At 36.2% G+C, this 10,349-nt stretch overlaps 1 long non-coding RNA gene across 1 annotated transcript; it reads left to right on the forward strand.

Annotated features, from left to right (window-relative positions):
* Positions 1-5,677: 5,677 nt before the first annotated feature.
* On the forward strand, positions 5,678-7,809 carry LOC124873025. The gene is made up of 2 exons (XR_007039419.1): positions 5,678-5,868; positions 6,648-7,809. It is a non-coding gene; the product is annotated as an uncharacterized LOC124873025 (long non-coding RNA).
* Positions 7,810-10,349: the final 2,540 nt, after the last annotated feature.

A 10,349-nucleotide genomic window follows, 5' to 3' on the forward strand; every position in this document is an offset into this window, starting at 1 on the left:
TGATCCAGAAAATGTTTCCGCAAGGAATAACAGAACGGTGGAGTATATATGGAGCGTGAACCAGGTGAAGCAAAGAGACAGATTAGCTTGGAGCAGGTGAACCGAATAAAGTTAATTGACAGGAGAAAACAAAATGTGACTGGAGCAAAACAGAGACTCTTGAATGCAAACTCACATAAACTAGAAAAACATGAAACTAAAGCATAACCAGATCCAAAAACCAAACTTGACAAAACATGAACTAGAAGTTAAAAACTAAAGCATGACCAGGAAAATAATAAACAGAAGCATGATTCAAAAACTGTGAGAAACATATAAGAAAAAACCAGAAACCAAACAACCCCAAATTATAACAGTTCATTAACGTTCAGCACAAAGTGGAGACTCAGGTGTCAATCAGTTGAACTGACTAAACTGCCAAATGCTCATTTTTTCAATTGTATGCCCGGAAAGGACAACATTGGCAGAGATGTTTGCAGAACTGAATGGAAAAGAAGATTTCCATTAAGCATTTTCTGTCATTTAAAGCTCATAATTTTCTTTAGTGATTGATATAGTTTGGGAGTAATCTTTTGGTTGTGATCATACTATTGAACTAGCTGTTCATAAACTCCTTCATGTTGTTTACTTGTAGACTCTAAATTTAGAATTGACTTGCTGCCATTAATATTGTGCACCTGTAGTAGAAAATATGAAATATGATGTGCGCATTTAAGAAATCCCAAATAAAAAATAAAATCTTTAAAAATTATGATTATTTCTTTTTGGTTTAGTTTTGCCTCTGAAATTCCTTAAAAAACATAGAAAATCTAAGACAAAAAAACAGCACATTTGAGGACTAAAAACAATGATTTCTTTCTTATCTGTAATAAGATGTTAGGGATATGTCGGCTGTCTTGCAATAATTTAACCTGTAAATGTTTACCTGTATGCAAATGCACCCTCAGTTTTTGAACTTAATGTTTAGAAGAAGTGGGCAAGTAATAAGTTACCATTAAGGCCAGAATTATTCATACATCTGGCAAATTATGAATGAAAAAATATTTTGTCAACCAACAAGTTTGTTTCTAACGAAACAGAAATAAGACAGACATCTCTCAAGCAATAATAAAATAATGTAAAAGGCATATTATCTTTGAGAAAAACTTTTTTTAATTTACATTTTAATAAAAATGGCATGCTGAAATTTATTTATAAATGTTAGCTTCTCAATAATCAATGAAATAATCTCTGTTGGCATGAAAGTAATCAAACCCTTCTTATAATTGCTAACAAGCTTTTGGCATGTTACCAATGGTATTCCGATGGTTTACCTTTGGCAATTATCTCCAAGTCTCTGAGGTTGACATCTGAGGTTGACATTTAGCTCTCTCCACATATTTCATAACGGATTCAAGTTGTGACTCTAGCTAAGCCAAACCAAACCTTCAATATGACTTCCAGGCAAAATAAACATGTTTGTAAAATAAAAGATTACTTTAAATCTAACTTTGCCAAATGCATGATTAATTTGTGGAGAAACTGTATAAGCAGTTAATATTTTAACTGCATTAGATGAAGCCTCTTGGAATCTTCACTTAGAATAAACCCAAATTAATTTGTCCTGGAGGTCTAAACTAGCGTTTACTCTCAGAGGGACCAGGACCAAAATGGATTTCAAAGTTCTAAAGAAAAACACAGATTTAAAAATATCATAGTGGTGTATGAAAATGCTGTTTTATGAACCTTTAAACATACTTCTATTGGGCAGCTATTTAAACAGAAATGTAGGGAGATACTGAGGCAGTGTAAAATGAAAAAAATGCTGCAATGGTTAATGCAAACTTTGTCTTTTTGCACTGAATAACATTTATATCATACAGGTACACTGATTGGAAACATTCAGGCTACTGTTTTTAGTACATGTTTTACAAAAAAAAAAAACTTTGCTGGTGACATCCTTCATGACTTTTTTTTTTTTAAATAATCATTGGTTTTTGTGTCAGTAACAGACAGCTTTCTCTTAATTCTAACCTTCTTATGGGCACCTTGTTTGTTGTTGAAGGCAAACACTTCAGAAAGTATTTTATACTGTTGTCAAATAATGGCCATGACTAGTGCTTTGGAAGATGGAGGCTTGTTGTGTATGTCATAAAGCAACATGGGCATTGACGTAAAAACCGTATTTGATGATTCTGGGTCTGTTTATGGTAGACACTGTTGTTTATTCTTCTTTGTCTCAAAAGTAGACAGCTGAGGTGTTTCACGCATCTGATCAGAATGCTTTTTGAGAGAGTCCCCTTGGAGTCTTTCCAGGCATGTCCCACTGAGAGCAGACCCTGGGGAATTCACCGAAATAATTATTAAACTTAAAACATTATTAGGTTTTGGCCTGAGAACTTTTTAGGTTCCCCTAGAAAGAGCTGGGTTTGAGTGGAGGGGTGTCACCAAATATAAGGGATAGATGGATCTATTCATATTGTGATGTTGGAATGACTAAAGTAAATCAAACAGATTCTCATTCAACGTCTAGTATATGATTATTTTACTGTTTACTTGCAGCTTTGATTTGGGTCAGATGCTCACATTATTTTTACTGTCAGAGTCTGATTCTAGAAGTCTACTTACATAAAAATAAAGGCTGTATCTCACAATTTTACCGCAAGTAATGAAAACCCACCATGTTCTGCACTGTGCAAGATCTTGTTAAATTACAGGGGTTGGACAATGAAACTGAAACACCTGTCATTTTAGTGTGGGAGGTTTCATGGCTAAATTGGACCAGCCTGGTAGCCAGTCTTCATTGATTGCACATTGCACCAGTAAGAGCAGAGAGTGAAGGTTCAATTAGCTGGGTAAGAGCACAGTTTTGCTCAAAATATTGAAATGCACACAACATTATGGGTGACATACCAGAGTTCAAAAGAGGACAAATTGTTCGTGCACGTCTTGCAGGCGCATCTGTGACCAAGACAGCAAGTCTTTGTGATGTATCAAGAGCCACGGTATCCAGGGTAATGTCAGCATACCACCAAGAAGGACGAACCACATCCAGCAGGATTAACTGTGGACGCAAGAGGAAGCTGCCTGAAAGGGATGTTCGGGTGCTAACCCGGATTGTATCCAAAAAACATAAAACCACGGCTGCCTAAATCACGGCAGAATTAAATGTGCACCTCAACTCTCCTGTTTCCACCAGAACTGTCCGTCGGGAGCTCCACAGGGTCAATATACACGGCCGGGCTGCTATAGCCAAACCTTTGGTCACTCATGCCAATGCCAAATGTCGGTTTCAATGGTGCAAGGAGCGCAAATCTTGGGCTGTGGACAATGTGAAACATGTATTGTTCTCTGATGAGTCCACCTTTACTGTTTTCCCCACATCCGGGAGAGTTACGGTGTGGAGAAGCCCCAAAGAAGCGTACCACCCAGACTGTTGCATGCCCAGAGTGAAGCATGGGGGTGGATCAGTGATAGTTTGGGCTGCCATATCATGGCATTCCCTTGGCCCAATACTTGTGCTAGATGGGTGCGTCACTGCCAAGGACTACCGAACCATTCTTGAGGACCATGTGCATCCAATGGTTCAAACATTGTATCCTGAAGGCGGTGCCGTGTATCAGGATGACAATGCACCAATACACACAGCAAGACTGGTGAAAGATTGGTTTGATGAACATGAAAGTGAAGTTGAACATCTCCCATGGCCTGCACAGTAACCAGATCTAAATATTATTGAGCCACTTTGGGGTGTTTTGGAGGAGCGAGTCAGGAAACGTTTTCCTCCACCAGTATCACGTAGTGACCTGGCCACTATCCTGCAAGAAGAATGGCTTAAAATCCCTCTGACCACTGTGCAGGACTTGTATATGTCATTGCCAAGATGAATTGATGCTGTATTGGCTGCAAAAGGAGGCCCTACACCATACTAATAAATTATTGTGGTCTAAAACCAGGTGTTTCAGTTTCATTGTCCAACCCCTGTAGGTCTACTGCTTATTAAGTCATCGTCATCTTGATCAAGAAAAAATTTCTCAAGGAAAGATTTAAATACAACTACCTTAAAAGCCTGTGTCAAGAAATGGCTTTATTTGTTGCTGAACTATTTATACTACATTCATGAATATTTGATCTATGTGTAAGATACGAGCAGTATAAAAGTGTTTATGTTTTATTTAGCTATTATAGTGGAGTTTATCTGTTACTGTCTGTTTAATTCTGAGTGTTTTTAAAAGAAGTTCTGTCTTCTTAATGGCAAACATCACACAGTAGACTGCCATCAAAACACAATAGATGTAACGGTGCATCAGTAGTTTATTACAGTAAAGGAATGATTCCAGGATGATTTCCTATCACAGCTAGACATTACAAGTTTTGCATTAAAAAATGCTTGAAATCATTGTGAGAAACCCAAAATTAAATGACTAAGGCAAAAATATTAAAAAAGGGAAAAAATGAACAATCACGACAAAACACAGACCAATCTGGGATACAACAATCCTTTTTAACATTGACAAACAGCAGAGTATATTTTTATTGAGTGCAAAGTCTTCATGAAGTTTGCATCAGCTTGCTGGGACCCATCCAAGCTGTGTTAATGTAGTGCTGCAGCCCACACACTGAGCCTATGTTATATCAGATCCAACGTTTAATCTTGAAGCAGCAAACAATCATTACTGATTGCAATGAGCATAAACTTCTACAACTGATATGTTTATGTAGCTGATTCCTTTTTTGGCTCTTAAATTCTCCTTCAGTAAACTCCCATCCCTCAATAATAGCATTTTAATGATAGAATTTCTGTCTACAAGTAACTTTGCTAGGGAATGGCAGCTTCAATTTAGAGGAGCAAGAGCAAAAGAACTGTGGATATCCTAAAATTCAATCATGATAGTAAAAAGGTGAGAAGAGATAAATTTGAATTTCTATTCAGCCAATTCATTGTGATATCCCTAAATAAAATTCAGTGCAACCAACTGCTTTCAGAAACCACTTAAATAGGAAAGAGAGTCCACTCGCATCTAATACAAAACAAGTACAAATACAACTGCTTTGTGAGGACATCACGGGTTTGTTAACGAACATTACTGATCAAACAGGTTTTTGTTAACCACCAAACAACAGGTCAGGGAGATAATTGAGTTTAAAACAAGGTTAACATGTCTTGTACAATCCACATCCACTGAACAAGGAGCAGGTGGTTCATTAGAAACAGGGTGCAGCTGTGAGGGAAGGCAACTTAAATTGAACAGAGGACATGGGAGAAATGGCTGATAGAACACAAAGAAAACAAGGAAGCTGAATATAAATAGATATGAAATGCTGAAATAAAGTAAAACACAAAACCAAAGTCCTAGACATCATGACAATATAATAATTCCCCCTATTATTTCTTGTAATTGTGATCAATATTGCTTACAGATAATGAAAACCCAAAATTCAGTGTCTTAGAAAATTAGAATATTGTCAAAGTTAAATATTGGAAACCCATGATGTCACACCCAAATCAGCTAATTGACTCAAAACACCTGCAAAGGTCTCCTAAGCCTATAATCAGGGGTGTCCATTACTGTCCTGCAGCTTTTAGATGCATCTGGCTCGTTAACATGGCTTTGTCAAACTTGATGGCATGCTGAAGAGGTAATTCACTCATTAGATTCAGCTGTGTTGGAGCAGGTATCTAAATGTTGTAGGACAGTAGCTTTTTAGCATTGGAGTCAGAGACCCTTCCTCTAAATGTTCTGGGTCAGTAGGCTACACAGTCATGTGGAAGAAGGCTGATTTGACAGATCTCCAGAAGACAGTCATTGACACCCTCCACAAGTCGAGAAAGCTACAAAAGTACTACTAAAGTAGCTGATTGCTGTGTCCAAGCATATTAATAGAAAGGTGAGTGGAAGAAAAAGGTGTGGGAGGAAAGCAAGCAAAATCCATTCAATAACTTGGGGAAAGTTCATATGGACTGGACTGGGTTGGACTCAGTGCATTAAGAATGGCAATGCAAAGACAAGTCACTCTTGAGCCAAAGAAAAAGTCAGAAGCATCTTACCTGGGCTAAGGAGAAAAAAAACTGTTGCCCAGAGGTCCAAAGTCTTGTTTTCAGATGAAAGTAAAGTTTGAATTTCATTTGAAAATTAAGGTCCCAGAGTCTGGAGGAAAAGTGGAGAGGCACATAATCCAAGTAGCTTCAAGTCCAGTGTCAGATTTCTACAGTCAGTGATGATTTGAGGAGCCATGTCATCCTCCACACTGCCAAAAGTACCAAAAGCTGGTTCAATGACCAGGGTGGTACTGTGCTTGATTGACCAGCAAAATGGCCTGACCTGACCCTAACCTCATAGAAAATTTAAGGAGTATTCTGCAGGAGAAGATGAGAGACAACACACCTAACAATGCAGACGACCTGAGGGCCACCATCAAAACTTTTCAGAAACCTGACATTTCTGTTTATTCTTAATTAATGATCTATGTAATATTCATATTCAGACAGAATTTTGGGTTTTCATTATCTGTAAGCTGTAATCATCAAAATTACAAGGCTTGAAACTATATAATATGTGAGTTTTACTTTCTGAAATGAATGACAAAAAATATTGAACTTTTTCACGATGTCAGAATTTTTTTTAACATGCACCTGTCTATTGCAACTGGACTCACCCCTGCTGCAGCCTGCACCTGCCTCACTGGGGACTCATCATCAGAAATGTGGCAAAATTGCTTCCCAGCTGCCTGCCTGTCTGCCTACTCCTGGGTGTACCAGTCTGTGAAATCACTGCTAAGCACCGCTGAGCCTGCCAGCAAGCATGTATTATTGATTTATATTGAAAACTGTTAACAAGAAAAAGTGTGGGCCTGCACTGCTCCTGCCGCATATCACGGTAACAGAAAGTGCCAGGTCTGCCGTTACTTTCCACTGCAGGTTGTTTATAAAAAAGTGACTTCTGTTTCTAGTTCTTTGTCTTTTGCTGCAAAAATAATTTACATATTTCAACAACAATTTGTAAAAGATTTATAACACACTATTGGACACTAAAGTTTTAGATAAGTTTAAAGATGTTTAAACTTTTTTCAATTACTTCCACTTCTCTATAGTCAAAAGTTGAGCGTATAATCAATGACACATTATGTCAACTTTTATAAAGGGTAAAGTGTAGCACAGTGCTGTCACTCTTATCCCATCATAACCCTATCTGGGAAAGGCCGAGACAAGAAAACTGTTTAAAAATATGATGTAATAGCAAGGTACCGGTTATTTTTGTTTGTGTTGAACTAAATCTTTATTAATTTGTTCAGATTTTTTTTTAATCATTGTTTTCTGTTAAAAGACCCATTTATCAGTTTTTTGTCACTGGTTATCAGATGTTTCTTTAAAATGTGCTGGTAGTTCAAAGAACTCGATGCGATTTTCTTGAACTAGAAGCTTTGGGAGGGAACAGCTCCCCAGCATCACAGACCCTCTGCCAAACTTACAGTGAGCATGAGGTGTTTTTCCACATATTTATTCTTTGTTTGAAACCAAACGAACCAAAAGTGTTCTTGACTAGCTCAATCTGAACAATCATTTGTAAATAGCATTTAATGGTTGCTATGGAGACTTAGTGACTTAGATGCCATTCAATGCTGCAGTTTCCTAACAATGGTGTCAAGATAAAATTGCATCTTCATCCATCCTTGTTTGTCATATTTGCTGTTGTTTTAAACATGTTTTTTTACTATTGGTCTGACTGTAGATATGGGCAGGTTTTAGGCAAGCAGTTATTGTTCTTGTAGCCATGTCCTAACTTATAAATATCAACACACATCTGCTTCAATAAAATGGTATGTTCTCTTGCCTTTCCTACTTTGGAAGAGTTTCTATACAGGCCTTTGTGTCACACCTGTCATAGATTAATATTTATATATTTATATATATATATATATATATATATATATATATTGCATAGCAATTTTGTAGTAATTCTTAAGGTGCCAGCATATGTTGTGCCGGTTCCTGGTGAAAAGAAAAGTGTTAAATTAATAAATTCATTTCAAAGAATGAATTTTTTATTCAATTTTCAGTGTGAGATTCTGCTACTGTTCAGAGGTATAGCAAATATGATAATATATTTCAAGGGTTTCAAGTGACTGTAGAGAACAATGCTCTTGTATTTACACCTTAGAGAAACTGCAAAAATCAACTTCCAATCACATTTTATAAATCACTTAGAAGCCTCTTAAATTGTGCAATTGGTTGAGATTCTGAATAACATCTTTAAAGGCTGAAGAGCAGGGAGAGAACCCTGTTTTAGTAGTGTTTAAGCTACCTCTAGTGGTCAAAAGATGTATATACTATAACATACTAAATACCTACTAATTACCAATACTATAAAAACTATTTGATCTATTTTTGTCTTTGTCTAAGGAAATCATCAATTTAATAACTTTTTTAGTGTGGGTTTTGTTGTTTCCTGAAAATAGAAAATTTTTACAAATGTTATATTTTTGCATTTGGGTTCATTCATTATCAAACTCAAAATGTTGTCTTTAAACAGGTGTTTATCGTCAAAACAAATCCATCTGTGAGGGCAAACGTCAATTTTATTTTATTTTTAATTTCATTTATTTTATTTTTTAAATTAGATTTTAAGATGAATAGTAATGATACAAAAAAAAAGATCTGAAGTTCGGGTCCCTACTAGAGCAGGGGTACTAACCCCGCAATGTTAAAGGTAAAGCATTATGCTTAAAAACATATCAAAGAAATAGGTTGGCTGTGATAGGTGTTTGTGTTGTCAGTGTACCCTTGTTTATTTGAATTAGTAGAAGTATTTATATACTATGTCTAGTTTGGGTCACCAATTTATTTTATTCTTATTTAACTTGTAGATCTCATTTACAAGGGTGACCTGTTTAAAAAAACAAAACAGCAACAAAACAAGTCACAGATATTTGGGAAAAGCACTGGTTTAATGTATCTAACAAAGATGAGATCAGAATACATTGAATTTGGTAAAAACAAAAATGGTAAAAAAAAATAAATAAAAAGAAATCTTAAAGACACACTGTAGCATCGTTTAAGGCTATTAATAAGGTTGTTAATTCCACTTGGACATTATATTGAAAACCAAGTTGTCTATAAACATCTCAGAGGGTTTCAGTTGTTTGTTTCATTCGGGTAAAAAAGCTTCACTGTTGGGCTCTAAATTAAATCTTTCATCTTTATCATTGTTTGAGGCTGAAAGGGCAAATGCACACAAACTTGTTCTCAGTTCTGTGAAACAACAGAACAAACCTCCGGACCTGTTTTGACATTAAGGGCAGCAGACAAATCAGATGCTGTTACAGAAAACGGATACATAGGTTTGATCAACGATTTCCTGGCCGAGCATTATTAATCACTGTTATTAGAAGAGCTTGCCACCTTGTACACATCAAATTCGTTTTAATGGCCGCACCTGTGTCTTCCTGCGCCCAGCCTGCTGTGATAAAAGGTGTGCCAAATGTGCGGTGAGGCAGAAGGGAAGTAATGGCAGTTTGTCAGCAGATAAAGAGCAAAGCAGCTTTTTTCTCTTTTGGCTTTTTTTTGTATTTCAGACAATTTTTTAAATTGTTTTTACTGCATAGACTAATGTTTGGTGTAGTAAAAAACACATTCTAACAGTATTGGGGTATTTAAGTAACTAAAGCAGGAACAGAAGGCAACAATCTTTACATTTAGTTCTATTGATACATTTGACAATATTTCACACACTACACAATGTCACATGCTCCCAAGGTGTATAGCTTTTGCAAACGTCTATTTCTTTCCTTACTAACAGTTTTGCCATCCTTTTGCATTAGCACTTTCTCAGTCATTGGAGATACATTTATTTTACAGGGTATTTTTAAAAAGGGGGTTTCTCAAGATCCTGTTTGATTTTGTTCCAGTGATGCTGCTGCGTGCTATAAGTACGTGAGTAGATGAGAGGCAGACACATTTATTTGTGGATGTCATCTCAATACAACATGTTGATAAAACAGATTGTAAAAATATTCTAGCAAAGAGATCTTGATAGAACCCAAACCTTTTAAAATGGCAGGTGCAATACAATGTCTACATTTTCATTCTTCTTTTAATTAGCAGAAATATACTTTAATCACTAATCAAAGGATAAAATAACTGAAACTTGGTAGTCTTTGGTTTAAGCTTTCCTCCTGTATTTACACTGTGATCTTATTTCTTAGAGCTATTGGGAATTTTGAGTATCACACTAACCATGACAACAATTTCGCTTTGGGATTAATAAAGTATTTTTGAATCGAATTTGAATGACAAAACAGTAAACAACTCTGTTGTCATGGTTAATAACGAGGTTATAAATAACAAAAGGAATGCTAGAATTGCAAGGGTA

This window comes from Girardinichthys multiradiatus, chromosome 8 (genome assembly GCF_021462225.1).
Source record: "Girardinichthys multiradiatus isolate DD_20200921_A chromosome 8, DD_fGirMul_XY1, whole genome shotgun sequence".
Classification (NCBI taxonomy): Eukaryota; Metazoa; Chordata; class Actinopteri; order Cyprinodontiformes; family Goodeidae; genus Girardinichthys; species Girardinichthys multiradiatus.